At 35.7% G+C, this 17,482-nt stretch overlaps 1 long non-coding RNA gene across 5 annotated transcripts in view; it reads left to right on the top strand.

Moving 5' to 3' along the window:
- LOC140683854 (uncharacterized) overlaps nt 1-17,482 on the top strand; it is a 79,913-nt gene that overhangs the window by 12,276 nt on the left and 50,155 nt on the right. Inside the window, exon 2 of one of the 5 annotated variants that reach the window (XR_012055425.1) lies at nt 15,237-17,451. The exons of the other annotated variants lie outside the window; for them this stretch is intronic. This is a non-coding gene — a long non-coding RNA (uncharacterized lncRNA). Of the gene's footprint in view, nt 1-15,236; nt 17,452-17,482 lie in introns of those variants that run through there. 5 annotated transcript variants of the gene reach the window in all.

The following is a 17,482-nucleotide window of genomic DNA, read 5'->3' as shown; positions in this document are numbered from 1 at the left end:
AAAAGGTGAACTTTTCCCACAGACCTTTCACAAGGTAAATATAAAAGAAGAAACTGCAGACTGATATAAGAAGTCTCATTCAGAAAAAAAAAAAAAAGAAGTGAGAAGGTATTAGTCACAATGTTAGGTATTTGCTTTGGTGAATAAACTCAGTTTTTAACACTTATCAGTATAAATGCTAAGAACTCATCCACAAGATCATGATAGTGCTTTTCAGACATTTGTGGAAATGGGAAGAAAGATAAAAGAGGTAAAAGAGATCCAGTTATCTGGTACAAGTCATAAGGGCCCTACTGTAGCATACTTATTTATAAATTAATGCAGAAAAATTGAATCAATGACTAGGACTGGCTCATTCATTTGGACTTTTTTGAAACAAGAAGTCATCTTAGAGAGAGGGACTAGGATGAAGAGGTCAATGGCCACACACTGCCTGTGCCCCAATCTCATCAAAAACATTAAAATTCCTTTTGGAATACTGAAGTTCAAAAGAAATGTAATTAATTTTCTATCTCAAAAAATGGCTAAAATACTTACCAAAAATATTCAATTTATTAAATGATGCCTAAAAATATCAGGCAGGTCAGGTACTGAGCAAACAATATAATCCCAGTTGTGTGCATGTGCAACAAATAGGAATGATGCAATTTGTTTGATCTTTCTTTAACTCCATAATAGTTTTATTCTTTTATATGCATGGGCTTTAAAAATAGTCTGCTTCTCTGATATAAATTTTTGCATGCTTATGAGCTAAACATGAGGAATCTGCAATTGCAAATGTCAAGAGGCAAATGCAAATTAAATACCTAAACTGGGAAATATGGAATATGTTATTAATTGAACAAGTATCAATGTCATACTCTTCACAATTGCCAGACAATTTCACAATGGGAAAAATACATAAAGTCAGGTTTATAAATGAAAGGGGACCTTTATTATCTAACACTTCTGCCAGGATATGTCACATCAAAATCATCTCCATCACACTTGCTAAATGTGTTGTGAAGGGATGAAAAGTGAGAGGTAACAAATTTGAGCTTCAGTCTTATCTGTGGATTTGAACCTTAAGTTAATATTTTTCACACAGCATGACTTAGTAAAAGATCAATTAAAAAGTCAAATGTCACTTGAAATTACATCTTTTTTACTTTTGAAGCTGGTAAGACTTTAATTTCTACAAATAAATCGCAAAGCCTTATGAAGTTACATATAAAAATTATATAGGTGATCTTTAAATTAGAATCACACCAACAGACTAAAAAAATATTTTTTATTATTTGAAAAAAATAAAAATAATGAAAGGAGGTGGAGTCCATACTATTAACAGAAAATTCAAAGGAAGAGAAAATAATCCAATTTACTGCCTATCTGCTATTTATATTTAAAAACAAAAAAAACTTCAATATGTGAATTGACTATTTTCTCTTACATCAAAATTTTACTCTTATTACATGATCTAAACCTTTTGCCCCAGCAGGTGAAAGTTAAGCACAGAAACAGATGTACATCAACTGTTCAGTGTGCTTGTGTGTTGTGTAGTGCTTGCTACTTGCTAAAGTATTTTTCATGAGTTTCCACTTAATTAGAATTGCATACAGTCCATTTTTGAATCTATTAGTTAAATTAATTATGATTCAACACTTTAAATTTTTTTTTACTTGAATATAACAATAATATTAAGTTCAAATTATAAAAATAAGTCCCATGCTATCTACTAGGTAAATTACCACCTGAGAAAAAATAATTTTCAGATACTATTGCTATTGACATGCTTTCATGTGCACACACACACACAAATTCACACACAGATGTCCATGCTGTGTGTATTGTAATTGCACTTGAATACAATATAAGGAGATTTATTAAAATGGATGCAAGCTCTTATCCTAAAAGATACCTTTAAAAGTTTTAGAAAACCTCACTAGCATAAAACTTTTCCCAGGACACATAGTTTAGAAGACCTTTTCCACAGTGCATAAATTTAACCATAGAAGTCCATCTTTACATTGCGTTGTGCAAATAATGGATATTAGGTTAGGTAATTCAGAAAAGCATGAATTTTCAACATTTTTATTTCAAATATAGGAATACACTAAGCAATTAGAAATCATGAAAAATTAGAAGAGCAATGTAACTTTTACACTCTTTTTTTTCCAAGTTGATTTTAACTCTGCAAGTGAAATCCTACAAAACAGATGATGCTGCATTTTTAAGGTGGTGAATGCATCTAGAAGAGGCAATGCACTCCACTTTATTTTTTCCCCATTACTACAGTGACTGAGAAATTGTTGGAAGCTAATATAATGTGTCACATCCCTCTCATCTAGCACTGACAGCATAAGCTTGTGGCAGATGGATTATAGCACATGCCTGTTGTGAATGTTCCTCATGTTCTCAGTTCTCCCAGGCAGCTGAGACCTGAGGTAGAAGGGATCTGTTTCCTATTATTATTAATAAATTAGGCAGATTAATAGAGGTTATACAAGTCTAGGAATATTATAGAAAGTGGATATAACCAATAAATTTGCATATTTTATGGTATAAAACATGATATAATATTTAAAAACTATTAATTAATGCTAGCAATGGGAAAATAATATCATGGGGAAATGATATAGCTACTGACACACTGATTTGTCATATTGAAACTTTAAAGACAAAACGGGTTTTTTGACTGGTAGAAAAAAAATTCTTTGGCTATAGTAGAGAACAAATGGTTGGGATAGTAAAACCTATTATAGTGTGAAGTCACAATATCTTTCTTTTTTCTTTTTTTTTTTTGCCGCTTTCTGTTTACTCAGAAGGAAATTAATCTCTTACACTGGTGTGTTTTTTGATTAATTGTTTCTGCAGTATGAATAATTGGAAAATTAATCCATAATAGACTCACAAGTAGGGCCACAGGCTAAAATTCTCAGCATCTAAGTATTTCTAATGTGACAGGATATGGAAGAGTTAAAAATAGTAAAAATAGAAAAACCTTGCAAACCTCAGCCCTTTTCCTGTTGAATTGGTGATGAAGTGTGGTTGTTATACTTGTGAAATTCTTCAAAAATCACACTAGGAGAAAGAAGACTATGAAAGTGCTTCTGAAGTACCAGTGAAATATGACTTAGGTAATGTAGTAGCTAGTGTACAGAGACAGGATAGACATGTGTCTTTAATTAAGTGAGTTTGAGTATAAAAATTGTTTTCATTCTATAGATAGAAAAGAAAGACTTGCATTTCAAGTTACTTTTTAACATTTGCATTGTTTCTGCTTTCTTCAATCTAAGTTTTCATTACCTTCAAATGGAGCATTAATTTACCACAAAATGTTATCATTTTGTTGAAATGAAACTTACTTATCAGTAGTTTTGATACACTATAATTTAACTTCCTTGGTGTTTTAATCATTTGGTACAATTTTACACATATCCAAATTTAGGTAACTATAAACTCAGGTTTCTATTCTATTTGCACAACGAAAATGTAATTTCTGCTGCTTAGAAGCATGTTGAAAATCCATTCTTCAAATGTAAAGGTGTTAAGGAATCTTGGAGTTGTAGCTAGAACATTTAATCTGTTTCAAACACAAGCTCCTGAAGGACACAGGATATCTCTGTGCTGTCCATGTCCAGGTTTTACACAACTTCTAAACCTTGATCATTGCTTAAGGTTTCTTCATTATAGGTGTTTTTCAGATCATGAAAATCAATTATATTGAAGTTCTATTAAAAAATATCAAAATGAATTTAAGAATGAGAGCAAATCTCTACCACTGAATTAAATCTATTTTTATTGTGGTTTACAATCATGTGATTATACATCATGAGTTTTCCTGTTTACCCCATGAATACTGATACTGACACAGAGCAGGAAGAACTTATTTCAGCTATCTGCAACCATCTAAAAAAATAATTTTTTAAATTTGAAGTACTTATCTTCAAAATCAAGATAGATGCTTTAAAAGTGTAGTCTGTGGAAAAGAAAGATTCTTGAGACAACTATATTTTAAATTTAGACAACTCAGTTAAACCACAACACACTTCTCTTCATAGAAATGTTATATTGGTGTATTTTAAAATTCATCTTTCTAAATAAATAAGTAAAATCAATTTTTTCTTCAGTGTTTCTAATGCTTTTTCTAGAAAACTGTAGGACTAAAAAGATGACAAATAATACTTGAAAAGTTTGTCTCTAGTTGCTTTACTGAAACGTCCCTTCTACAAATGTTCACATCTTTGTGCCTTTTAATTAAAAGATGCATAATGTGGATATTGCTATGGGGTAAAATAAAGACAATAAGCATATATTGCATTGAATATGTTGATTTATGGATTAGCCCTTATGTAAAAATATCAGCATACATGAATGATTGTAATTAAAAAAGTTTATTTCAGGTTTCTGGCAAGCAAGTGCACATATTCAAGCTTTAATTCTATGCTCTGAGATTTCTGTGTTGGAGTTGTAGTTCAGTATTTCACTACTGATTTTCTTTCAAAAATCAATATAATGTGAACTCTTGTGAACTCTTAGAATCATAATACTGGAAAATTAATCTTTCCAACAACAGAACAGATAGAGCAGGGGCAGTGATGAACACAGTCTTCAACATGTGGTCTGTCACTTTATGACCTAGTTACAAGTTCAAGGGCATCTGTTATAAACTGCTGATAAACTTAGATAAATTACACTATGCAGAGGAGTGAAACTGCAAAAGTTTTATCGTTTCCTTTCATTAATAAGATCTGATTTTGTGAACTTCTCAAACATTCCTCCTAAAAGTATTAAACATAAACACATAGATCAATAGTCTTATGTTAGTTTATGCAATGTAAAAATAATAACAGAAGCAAGCAAACACACAAAAAATCCTATAATCTTTGGTTACAAAAACATGCTGTTTTCTTATATCAAGGAAACACCTTTGTGCCAAATATGGTAAATATTAATAAGAGGGTGATAAGGTAAAAAAAAAAAAAAAAAAAGAAGAATGTAAAAAAAGTTTAGAAACCTGTTGTTTCTTTTTATTTTTGGTTATTTTTGCATCTGGTGAACCAAAAAAACGAATGAGAAATATCAGAAGGTAAATCATGGCCTCTTTAAGATCCTGTCATTGTAAAAACTACAACGCAGAAATTTGGAATGTCCAGCATTTTCCTGGTCTTTTCTGGCATATTAAAATGAGAGAGGATATTTTGTTTGAGGAGCAGTCCATATTCAGAGCAAAAGGTTACAAATAGAAAAGTTATAAGTACATTAAAATTCATTTTAAATTTAAAAATTTGAAAAGTCATTTTAATGACCAGGAGCTCACATTTTTTAAAAGCTGAGCAGTCTTTTAGTTGCCATTATAATTTCACCTTTGTCATGGTTTGACGCTGGCACAATGCCAGCGCCCCATGAAAATACAACTTACCAATCAAATGCTGTGAAATGTGATCAAGGACAGAGCAAAGCAGACCAAACTTAATAACAAAGGAAAAAGCTTTATTACACTACTACTACTACTACTATAAAAGGAAAAGAAAGGAAAGAAAAAAAACACACAAAATTCGAAATGAAAACCTTCCAAAACATTTCTCCTCCCTCCACCCAACTCCACCAAACCCCAGCGAGACCCATTTGGATCCTTAATCAAGTTTTCACCCTTCAATATAATCAATACTGAGTCCATCGGGGAAGAGAGGAGTCCCCCTTGCAACCATAGACCCCCAGGAAACACAACTGCCACCTTTTGTGTTTCCAATGTCACACGTGGCACCGACCAGACACCCCGGGCCAGTGTGACATTCTCTTCTCCATGTCACAGTGCTCTCACCACCGTGCATGGACAGAGACTGCTTATAGGGCCCCTTTAAGGATGCTTTGCCAAGGACCACCAGGAACAACAGTCCAGTATCACAACTTGGGACTAGAGTCCCCCCCATTTTCCCCTGGGGCCGAGGGTCCAAAAGACAGAGATCGCCTTCTCTTCTTCCTGAAGATGGAGGGCATCCTCACACCCTCCTCAGCTCTCTCTCTGTCCACTCCAAAACTGGTAGTTGCTGCAGAAGGTCTCTTGGCTCACCAATGCACCCCCCTAAAATGCAGTCCCTCTTGAAAGAAAGAGTGGTTCAGTCTATGGTAAACAAGCAGAGTCCAGCCAAAAAGCCACTCTATCATCTGCCCCCCAACCTTCTTCTCTAAACATCTGAGGTTTCAAGCTGTCTCTCTTTTCTTCAAATTCAGGAGGAGTAATATTTCATAAAGCCTTCATTTCTCAGGAAGGGTTAAAAGTCCCGACTCCCAAGGATGGCTCGCTGCCCAGGCTCCAGCTCCCACAGGTGGCTGGGCACCTTGTGGCCCCCCCCCCCCCTTCTCCTTCCCTGCGGCGAACTGCCGATAAAACCACCGCCGTCTCTTTTTTCTCTCTTGGGAGAGAGAGAGACTCTGGGGAGGAACGGAGACATCCCAGATTTCTCCACCCTTCCATCTGCAGGAGCTGACCCAGCCGGTTCCGATCCTTTACCTCCTGGCCTACCTGTGCAGGCCGCATGGCTCCCCTCCCCCACCCAGCCCGGGCTGGGCAGGGGAGAGGTCCGTACCATGCGATGACCGGAACCAAAGAAAGACGAGTCCTCCTGGGAATTCCGCTTTTAACCCCTCTGTGTTCTCAGAGGCGTGTCCACCTTCAATTGGTCACCCCAAGTGTCAGTATCTAAACCTGACCCCTGACTGGTGAACCTCTTCCTTCTAAAAAAAATTCTCTTCCCGTGTCAAACCATGACACTCCACCCTTCGCCTCTGAGAACACAGATTACAAAAAATAATTACCAAAACTACATTTAACCAAACTCATGCTTTGCTTTTGTTCCTTTTTGATCCCATCTCACAGCCTTCATCTTATCACCATCTTATCTTACCCAAAATTCGATTTCCCGGTCAGGGAACCAAAAATGTCATGGTTTGACGCTGGCACAATGCCAGCGCCCCATGAAAATACAACTTACCAATCAAATGCTGTGAAATGTGATCAAGGACAGAGCAAAGCAGACCAAACTTAATAACAAAGGAAAAAGCTTTATTACACTACTACTACTACTACTATAAAAGGAAAAGAAAGGAAAGAAAAAAAATCTAGTACTGTGACCTTGGCTCTGCTCTGGTTATTTCATTAAATTTTCATATCACTAGAAAGAGTCTAGGAAAAGAACCATTTCTGTAGCTTTTTCTTAAAGGTCTCAGTCATGTGCTCAGAAACAGGTTCATATATTATCCAGCTAGTGCTCAGCTGGTCATAAACTGTAGAACAAGAATACATAGAGAGAGAGAGAAACCTGCCTAAGAAAACAGATAAGCCTGTTCCTGAACTGTATTCTTGAACAGCATGTGCAAAGCTTGTTCAGTTTCATATTCTAAACCAAGACAAATGTAGGGCTAATACACAGATAAACCTGACAGTGCAGCTGCTTGCCACTCACTTATAATAAACAGGTTTCTTGAATGTTTTGGAGTCTTCTTTCATTAAAAACTACATTAGAACTACAGTTGTTGAAAATAGATGAGATTCTCATTAGCAAAGAGAAAGATTTAACTGTGAAAAGACTCCTTTCCTGGGTCAGTTGTTTGGTGTCTTCTTAAGGAAGACAAGTTGGGGAAGTTTGTGTAGAGATTATGTCTTCCTAAAATAATACCAGGCTGTTTTCTTCATTATGGTCTGTCCCAAAAAGTCTAGCAGAAGTTTCTTGTAGAGTGTGATATTATTGGCTTGCACAAGGGAAAACAGTCTACGTGCTCTGTCAAAATTAATTCTCTAAACAACAAAATTATTTATAAACCTTTGCATTGCTGAAATGTTACTGTCTTTCAACTTCCCCTAGAGTTCTTTTTCTTTCAAAATAATTAGATTTCTCTCCAATTTTTTTTCATCTAAACTTGACTTTACTATTAATAAATAAAGACATGAGATGCAAATTTTGCTGAAAGAAAGCTGAATATATCAGCAAAAATGGGCATCTGAACATTAAAATTGGATAGGTGATTGCCCAGACACATGAGGAAGTAAACAAGCTTGCAAGGACTGGTATAAAAATAGGTCCACATAGATCTTGTTATATACAAGTAAATAAGTCCACCATTAACAGTAAAAAGACATGAGTTTTGTATTGACCTGACACTGCAGGCACTCGGGGCTTTCCTGAACTTGCCTTGGCTGAATCTGGCACTTGTTGTTAGTGTTTATAATAATATTAAAGTATTATTTTTGTACCTTTTCTATATTGATGTGGACTGTGAATAGGATAGTGTTATTGTAACAGGATTTATAATAATTGCTGCATTTTTATCATCCTGTTAAGATATATATTGGCCTGTCAATAAATTCTTAGGTCCATAGAAGTGAGGTGTTCTTTTCCCCCACAAATAGATTTTGAGTTTACTGCAATAAATACTTATAGACTCTTTTAAAAATTATTTATTTTAGTGGGCTTTCATTGAAGTGGACATTCAAAGAGCACATAGGTTCAGCCATGATATGGTGCTTGCAGTTTTCTTTGCAGTGTATTGCACTGTCTTATCTAGAATAGACATTACACCTCATTCAATATCATTCATCAGTGTCAGAAGTTTTACTGCACCCACTCTTAAAAAAAAAAGAAAATTATAAATGCCACCAACCCTTCAACAATCATAAATCATGACAGCTTCTTAGATTTTAAATATATTATATATTCCATCTAAATTCCTAATATTGCTGTACTCTATATCAGAAAAACATATTATCAATCATTTTAATATTAATTTACTTGATGACCTAGAAGATAAAGATATTTTATTATTTCTCTTTTGCAGATGGGTAATTAATGTGCAGAAACAGTAGAGTAGGCTGACATGGTCAAGTGTGTGAAATGAGATGAACTTGTTATCAAGACTGCATTCATCAGCTTTTCAGTGGGTTTATCAAAAATATATGCAGAATTCAAAAATACATACTTATTAAAACTACATCTTACTGCTATCACTCATGGTAATACTTGTTCAATTAAATATTTGGTTAAAAACTGTTGATAAAATATTTGTTTTGATTTTAATGTTTTCCAAATCCCTTGCAATCAGGGAGCTTCCTTGAGTGCATGTATTTCACTTTAAATGAGAGCAAACATCATTGAAACAAAACCCTTGCCAGAATACACACTTTAGTATTTGGCTGTTAGGATAGTAAGAAATTTAGCAGAAATTAAGTGCCATAAACCTGAACTTTGTTCATGATGCTGAAAGGTCACAAACCAAGATCAATCTTCTGAAACATTTTGAGTGGTTAAAAAAATTGTTTCTTTTGAATAAAGATCTGTTGGGTTTTTTGGTTTTTTTCAGCTGTACATTCTCTAGACATAGAAAAAGTCTAATAGAAAAAGACATCTGATACAGAGATGTACTGTATATTTGTGATTTAAAGTAACTAAATAATGTTATTAAATTCTGCTATAATTTTGACTTTACATTATTTTTTATGCCAGTGTGTTACTAACCTTTACACTATTGTATGAAGAAATATATTAAAACCTGTATAAATATACCAAAGAAATCTTACAGGCTTGTTCTTGTGTTGACATGAAGAGCCACAGAACACTGCCAAGCTATCATACACTGATAGATAAAGTTTAATTTTGGTTTTAGATATTACTACTACTGAAATGCTAATTTTTATATTCTGCGTGTATAGATATGATTCAAGCAAATAATTAACCTCTAGAATTTATTTCTATGAAAATATTACAGAAGCGGAGAATGGTTTGAAAGAGACCTTAAAGATCATCTATTTTAAATTCTCCTGCCATGGACAGGGATGCCAGTCACTAGAACAATTTCCTCAGTCCTGTCCTGGCTTTGAACTTCCAAGGATGGGGCATCTGCAACTTCTCTAGGCAGTGCTTTACTGCCTAGAGAACTTCTCAGTTCCAGTGCTTTACCCCACTCTGAAGAATTTCTTCTTAATATCTAATCTAAACCTGCTGTCTTTCAGTTTCAAACCATTGCCCCCAGTCCTGTCACTAAGCGCACCACATTTACTATAAAGCAGTAAAACATTCTAATTCTAATATGGCAAACCACAGATTGGGCCACATTTCAATGGTTATCGTCAGCAGATCATGCACACTGTCAGGGGACTTGAATACCTGACATATTTTTTCAGGCACTGGAGGCTCAAAATAATCGAATAGTTTCCTACCACATTTTGAAAGAGCTGCCAAGATAATGCAAGCAAACTCTTCTTGGTAGCATATGATATAATGATAGATAACACCTACAGATTCCAGCTTGGGACATTTGGACAGTAGAAAGGGACTTTTGCGCTAAGAGTTTGGATGAAATCTGAGCATGTTGCCCAAAGAAGTTGCAGAACATTGATTCTTGGAAGTTTTCAGGAGTCAGACAAAGATAAAGCTGGACTGGTCCTGTAATGGCAGTAGTTCCTATATGAGTGGGAAGTTGTTCTACATTGCCTTTATTTCTACAATTTTTTATGAACAAAACAAAGCAAACAAAAAATCAAAACCAATCCACCCAAAAAAACCCAAACAAACTCCACCCCCAAAACCCCAAACCACAACAACAACAACAAAGAGACTCAGACATCTACCAGTTCCCTTTTTTTCATTGACAGAATCACAAATAGTAAGCAGATGCCTGAAAATGGTCTGAAGTTAACAAAGTCTTAACATTTCTTAGAACAGAAGTTGGTTTGTCTGGATTTCATTATGTGGACAGATTTATTATTTCATTGTTCATAGAAGAACAAGAATAGCAATTGAATCATTAAGCAGAGAGACATGAGCAGAACTGGGCATCAATACTGTTTCAATTTTTTAGTAAAACTTTTTCCACTTTCAGGCACACAGGCATTTCATGGGATTTACAAATGAAGGACAGTTCTACTTTTCTGACTGATCAGACTCACTGATTTTGCTAACCAAAATTTTATATTAGGACAACCATTCATCCCCAAATCGAGAATTAAAAGAGCTACAAGTCTTCAAAACCAGTGGAGTTAAACAGTGGAGTTAACACTTTGAATATAAGCCTACAAGTCCTGATCTTTATAAAACCATCAATGAGACTGTATTAAAAATATTGAGGAAGTTACTGTATTTGAGGAATTAGTGATCTTGAGCAACCCATATCTGGTCTATTGGGGCTTGTACTTACGGCTTGAAAAGCCTGCACAACCATGTGTGACCAGAGTGCAACTCCTCTTATATAAAACAGTAAGGGAATGTGCTGGGACACCCTGAAGTGCTGTTCCTGCGTGAAGTTCTTAGATATGTGTAGCTAGACATGTTCTAATAGGCATAGAAAAGACCAGATTTCTTCCTGTCAAGACAAGATGCATAAATTTTACTTACATCAGATGTAAGGAGCCATGGCAGGGGTGAAGGTATATCTCTTGATGGATAGGCTATGCACAGTGTGCTTCAAGAGGATTGGTCTGGTGTCCATCTGATGCTGCACAAAGTCAAGTTCTCAGAATCTGAAGGGAGGTAAAACTTGGTAAAATTTACTTGTTCTCCATATTTTTCTTTCTCTTTCTGTCTTATTGTTAAAGCTTTTGTTTGTTTGTTTGTTTGTTTGTGTTTTGTTTTGTTTGTTTGTTTGTTTGGGTTTTTTTTACTGTTTGCACTGTTTGGTCCTGTACCTTCCTTCCTGAGATCCAGCAAGGACACTGCTTCTTCTCCATAAGACATAAGAGTGAATGACAGGCATGGACTAATATACAACTCGTGAAAAACATTAGAGACCCATATCTCAGAAAAAAAACCATCCATTATACCTCAGCAAATACGGTCTGTCCATAACTTAGTCAAACCACCCTAGTTTTTATATAAATACAAAGTTAGAAAATAAAATTACTCTCTTTGCTTTTTACAGCCTTTTTTTACTCTGTCATACAAATTTCAGAATAAAAAGAGACATACACAAGCTAGAGGTCTGGATATTTTACTTGCATGGAGAAATGATTCCTGGTCACTTATTACTAGATGCAGCAGCAGCAGTAGGAAGAGTATAGCTGGATATTCATATCATTCAAATACAGTTTAAACCTCAAAAATAACAAATCATTTAACTTAGTAGTATGTCTTACTTAAAATTATTACAGGTAAATTTTGTGGTTTTGTTTTTTTTTTAATGTCTTGGACTTTTATTTAAAGTTTTTCAATTGCAATGTGTTAAGTTTCCTATTGAGAAAGATTGAATTTTATAGTAATTTTCTCTGAACTGAAAAAGCAAAAGTGCAATACATTATTCCAAATTCCACAGTTTATTACATCCCTCTGCAAAGGTGTTAATCAAGGTGAAAATATTCAAACATATTTACCTGGGGCCTGAGATACATGTATTTTATTTTTAATTACCACAGGTCAGAAAAATTCTGCTTTGTTCCAATTCTGTATGTTTCTCTAAAAACTATTGGAAATAGATAAATCAATTTAAAAAATGCTTGTGATGTGCAGAGGAGAATGTGGCATGGTGTGTTATAATTTTACCAATGTTAGCAGAGGTCATGACCAGCACAGTGAAAAGGAGTTCTCAAACTAATAAAAACAAGGCCTAGAGTTTTATATTAATCATTGGCTGACAAATGATCTTGAGATAAACAGAGTACATTTTTTCCTCAAGGACATTTTCCCCCTGCCATTGCAAGACACAATCCTGTATGTATGAGGCAAAGTTGTATACTTCACACAATCTTACTTCCAGAAATCAAAATTTTTGGAATAATCATATCAGCGCTAGTATATATTAATGGTGGTTGTTGTAATGAACTTTGGATTCATCTTCACTTACTGCAGAAAAAAGGCAAATTAATTTTTCAGTGTACAAAGATTCTGTTTTCTATATTTTATCATGAGAAGGGGAAATAGTTTTCTGTTTCTCTTCCAAAATTAAAACCTTTCTGAAGCTGCATGTTGCTACTTTCAAACTCAAAAAAAGCTTTTTCAATTTTCAGACATCAGCATTTCAGCAACTTTTTCTTTTTGATAGATCTTATGGCATAAGAATGACTTGTACAGTTTTCGTTTTCCCCCTCTCAAGCTGCCGTTCTCTCTTTGTTAATAAAATTATTTTTTCTTGTGACAAACATTTTAAAGTACATCAGTAAGATAGTCTTACCACATAACTTTATTCCCAGAAGTATAAAACAAAGATATTTAACAGTAAAATAATGCAATTTTATGCTTTTGCCGGAGTTACATCATATCAAATGAAATACAAAAGATGTTTTATAATGAAAGATTTATTTGGTACATCTGGTAATTCATTTTTACTAGACGATCAAATTCTGTGCCCAAAATTACATAGACAGAAAAAATAGTTCTTTCTAACTACCATCACATCTACCATTACATCTCCACAACATCCTAGCTAAACTCATAAATTAATGTAGGAAACCATAGACACACTATTGGAGTGTGTCTAGACACAAAAAAGGATTCTATTCCATTCCTTAGTATCTTTAGAACATGCATTTTGTTTAGGCTGCTTTCACCTTCATCAGTTTGGAGAACAATTTCATATGGAAATTATCCTGGAAATTGTCACATGTCAGGAAACTATCCAGTTTGTGTGCTTGCACCTTCTCCAGCAGCTACCATTCCCTGCAGTTATCAGCAGCATTTATAATGCATTTTGTGACAGCCACATCACAGAACATTTGCAATATCTTCAAGCTTGCAATCTGTCACCCAAAACTCTGGTCATTAAAATAAAAAAGAAAGAAAAAGGAAAATCAAAAGCAATGCAGCTTTCTGCTGTTTAATATACTTCAGCATTTCAGGATATTCAAGTGAGGTAGCATCCATCTACTCCTTACCATTAAATCACTGCTCTTGTTAAATCTTCTATAATGTTCATTCCTATGTATCAGAATCATCTTGGCTATCTTATTCCTTACTTCCCTTTTTCTAGATTAAACTTGCCTTATCACTAGAACTCAGTCATTATTTAAAAATGAAAATTAGTAGAAATTGGAAATCATGTAAACATCTTTTTAGGACTTATTAAATCAATATTTTCTTCTTTATTTAATGATTTCTAGAAAATTTGAGTCAGAAGTATATGGCCAAAATTTAAATCCTTGCAAACACTTTGCCATAGTGTTAGAATCTAGACATTTATAAACCTTACTTTGCATTAATGCCTAGATCCTGAGGGAAGCATCCGGGAGGCTTTAGCAATCAATCAATTTACTGAATATGTCTACATTTTTAGACCCTAATTCCAAGTTTAGTTCCTGGGAAGGAATGCACAAATGGTGGAATTTGGAGAATGAAAACATTAATCACTCTTCATAACAGAACATCTCTATCTGGAAAGATGATATAATTGTCATTATCTATGGCCACAGCTCACAGAAATCCTTTCTAAAGCTGATTCCATGTAATCAGCATCCTATTCATCACTATCTTCCTTAACACATAATCTTTGAAATAATTTTCATTCATTTTTCCTGCAAAGATAAAATGATCTTGGAATTAACAGAAGCCAGCAATAGAGTTGTGGTTATTAATTTGATGGAGAAAATTCTACCCTTTGTGCCTTTTTAGAGAATGATGACCCTACGCCATCTTTTTGTACTTGGAATAATATCTGATGAAATCTGACCCCAGGATTTTCTTTATCTAAGCAAAATTTGCCAGTAGTCTTTATAGAAGCTATCATTTTAAAACATTGTGTAGGATTTCAACATCTTTGGGAAGTTGCATCTCTTTAGGAAGACTCTACGGTTTTTTGTCCTTTGTGAGCAATGTAAGTGCTAGTTGTTTTATTCCATCTCAATCTGATGGAAAACAAAGTCACAAAGGTCTAGCTGTGTCCAAATACATTAATCAATGGATCTCAGCATGAGCTGTCACAATCAACTATTTTTTATCTGGAATGACTTGAAGGAATGTCAGTTACTTCAATGGAAAATAGCCACGTTGGAATTACAGAAACACTACAACTCATCTTGTTTTCAGACTGTCACATTCAGATTTCTTTCCTCATTTATTAAAAAAAATATTTTTTAAAAAAAGTGTACTTGCAAATATTTTGAAATATTACTGAATTGAGAGAGATATCTAAAAATAATGTCTTGGAAAAGTCTCAAAACAGCAGAGAGGATTTGGTGGGTGGGCGTGTGGGGGTTGCTTGTTTTCCTTGCGTAGGTTACTCATTTAGTGTTCCTCTAATTTAATCTAATTTTTTATTTGACTTTTTTTTTTTTATTGCAGGATTGATGAATGAAAAAAATTCACTCTCTTATTCCCTCTGATTTAGCACTGCCACAAGAACACGAAGAATCCTTGGAATTTGCTCAGTTGGCCAGAGTATGGTACTAATAATGCCATGGTTGTGAGTTTGATGCCTGTACGGACCATTCACTTTAGAGCAGGACTTCATGATCCTTGTGGGTCCCTTCCAACTCAGACTAGTCTGTGACTATGAAATGCAAAACTCTTAGCTACATATATATTTCCACAAGATCCTCCAGTTAAACATCTTCAAAAAGTCAGTTTCAGGAAGACATGCCATTTAATATTCAGATTGTAGTTCGACCTCTGTTGTTTCTTTCATTATAGTATTTATAGGCTTTATTAGAGGTCACCCACTTAGAGAAAAAAAATCCTCTTAATATGTACTAGTTAATGAATTGGATCTTCTAAGTTTAAAGAGTCACTTGATTGTGAAGCTTTAAAACGCACTCTTAAGTACTTCAGTTCTGGTGTGAAAAATAAAGAATATCTAAGTTGGCAGTTCATGAACTTCCTTGAGGCTTTTGTTCCCCTAATTACAAACTTCAATGGTCATGTTTTCCTGAAAGTGAATAGATGGTGAATTTTCAACAGAATGTGCATACTCCAAGTGGGACACTCAGAACTGCAAACAGGAATTCTACCTGTCTTGCTCAGCATCTTCCCATTCATTCTCAGAAACAAACTAAAAAAATTCAAACAAACAAAAAAATTAGATTAATATAATGCATTTATTTAGGAGTCATCTGATTTAAATGTCTGAGTGTCTACCTTGCATATGCATAAATCCTGTTTAAATGTCTGGCTTACATGCAGGCACTGCTGTGATGCACCCATATGTCTAAGTTTTTTTTAATCACTGGCTGCAAAATCATCAATTCTAGCTGAGTGTCATGGTTTGACACGGGAAGAGAATTTTTTTTTAGAAGGAAGAGGTTCATCCAGTCAGGGGTCAGGTTTAGGTACTGACACTTGGGGTGACCAATTGAAGGTGGACACGCCTCTGAGAACACAGAGGGGTTAAAAGCGGAATTCCCAGGAAGACTCGTCCTTCTTTGGTTCCGGTCACCACATGATACGGACCTCCCCTGCCCAGCCCGGGCTGGGTGGGGGAGGGGAGCCATGCGGCCTGCACAGGTAGGCCAGGAGGTAAAGGATCGGAACCGAGCTGGGCCAGCTCCTGCGGACGGAAGGGTGGAGAACATCTGGGATGTTTTTGTTCCCCCTCCCCTAAGCCAGAGGGAAAAGAGATAGAGAGCCAGCAGACACCTAGGAGTTTGCCGGCGGAGGAGAAGGAGAAGGGGGGGGAAGATGCCCAGCGTGGGAGACTAGAGAAAGAGTCCTGGGCTGAGATTTCAGCCGTCCGGGGAGTCCGGGACTTTTAACCCTTTCCTGTGAAATGAAGGCTTTATGAAATATTACTCCTCCTGAATTTGAAGAAAAGAGAGACAGCCTGAAACCTCAGATGTTCAGAGAAGAAGGTTGGGGGCAGATGATAGAGTGGCCTTTGGCTGGACTCTGCTTGTTTACCATAGACTGAACCACTCTTTCTTTCAAGAGGGACTGCATTTTAGGGGGGTGCATTGGTGAGCCAAGAGACCTTCTGCAGCAACTACCAGTTTTGGAGTGGACAGAGAGAGAGCTGAGGAGGTTGTGAGGATGCCCTCCATCTTCAGGAAGAAGAGAAGGCGATCTCTGTCTTTTGAACCCTCGGCCCCAGGGGAAAATGGGGGGGACTCTAGTCCCGAATTGTGATACTGGACTGTTGTTCCTGGTGGTCCTTGGCAAAGCATCCTTAAAGGGGCCCTATAAGCAGTCTCTGTCCATGCCTGGTGGTGAGAGCACTGTGACATGGAGAGGAGAGTGTCACACTGGCCGGTGTGTCTGGGCGGTGCCACGTGTGACATTTGAAACACAAGAGGTGGCAGCTGTGTTTCCTGCAGGTCTATGGTGCAAGGGGGACTCCTCTCTTCCCCGATGGACTCAGTATTGATTATATTGAAGGGTGAAAACTTGATTAAGGATCCAAATGGGTCTCGCTGGGGTTTGGTGGAGTTGGGTGGAGGGAGGAGAAATGTTTTGGAAGGTTTTCATTTCGAAATTTGTGTGGTTTTTTTTTTTTTTTCCTTTCCTTTCTTTTCCTTTTATAGTAGTAGTAGTAGTAGTGTAATAAAGCTTTTTCCTTTGTTATTAAGTTTGGCCTGCTTTGCTCTGTTCTTGATCAC

The sequence above is a fragment of the Taeniopygia guttata genome, chromosome 1 (genome assembly GCF_048771995.1).
Source record: "Taeniopygia guttata chromosome 1, bTaeGut7.mat, whole genome shotgun sequence".
Taxonomy (NCBI): Eukaryota; Metazoa; Chordata; class Aves; order Passeriformes; family Estrildidae; genus Taeniopygia; species Taeniopygia guttata.
This window is presented reverse-complemented; position numbering and strand designations above follow the sequence as displayed.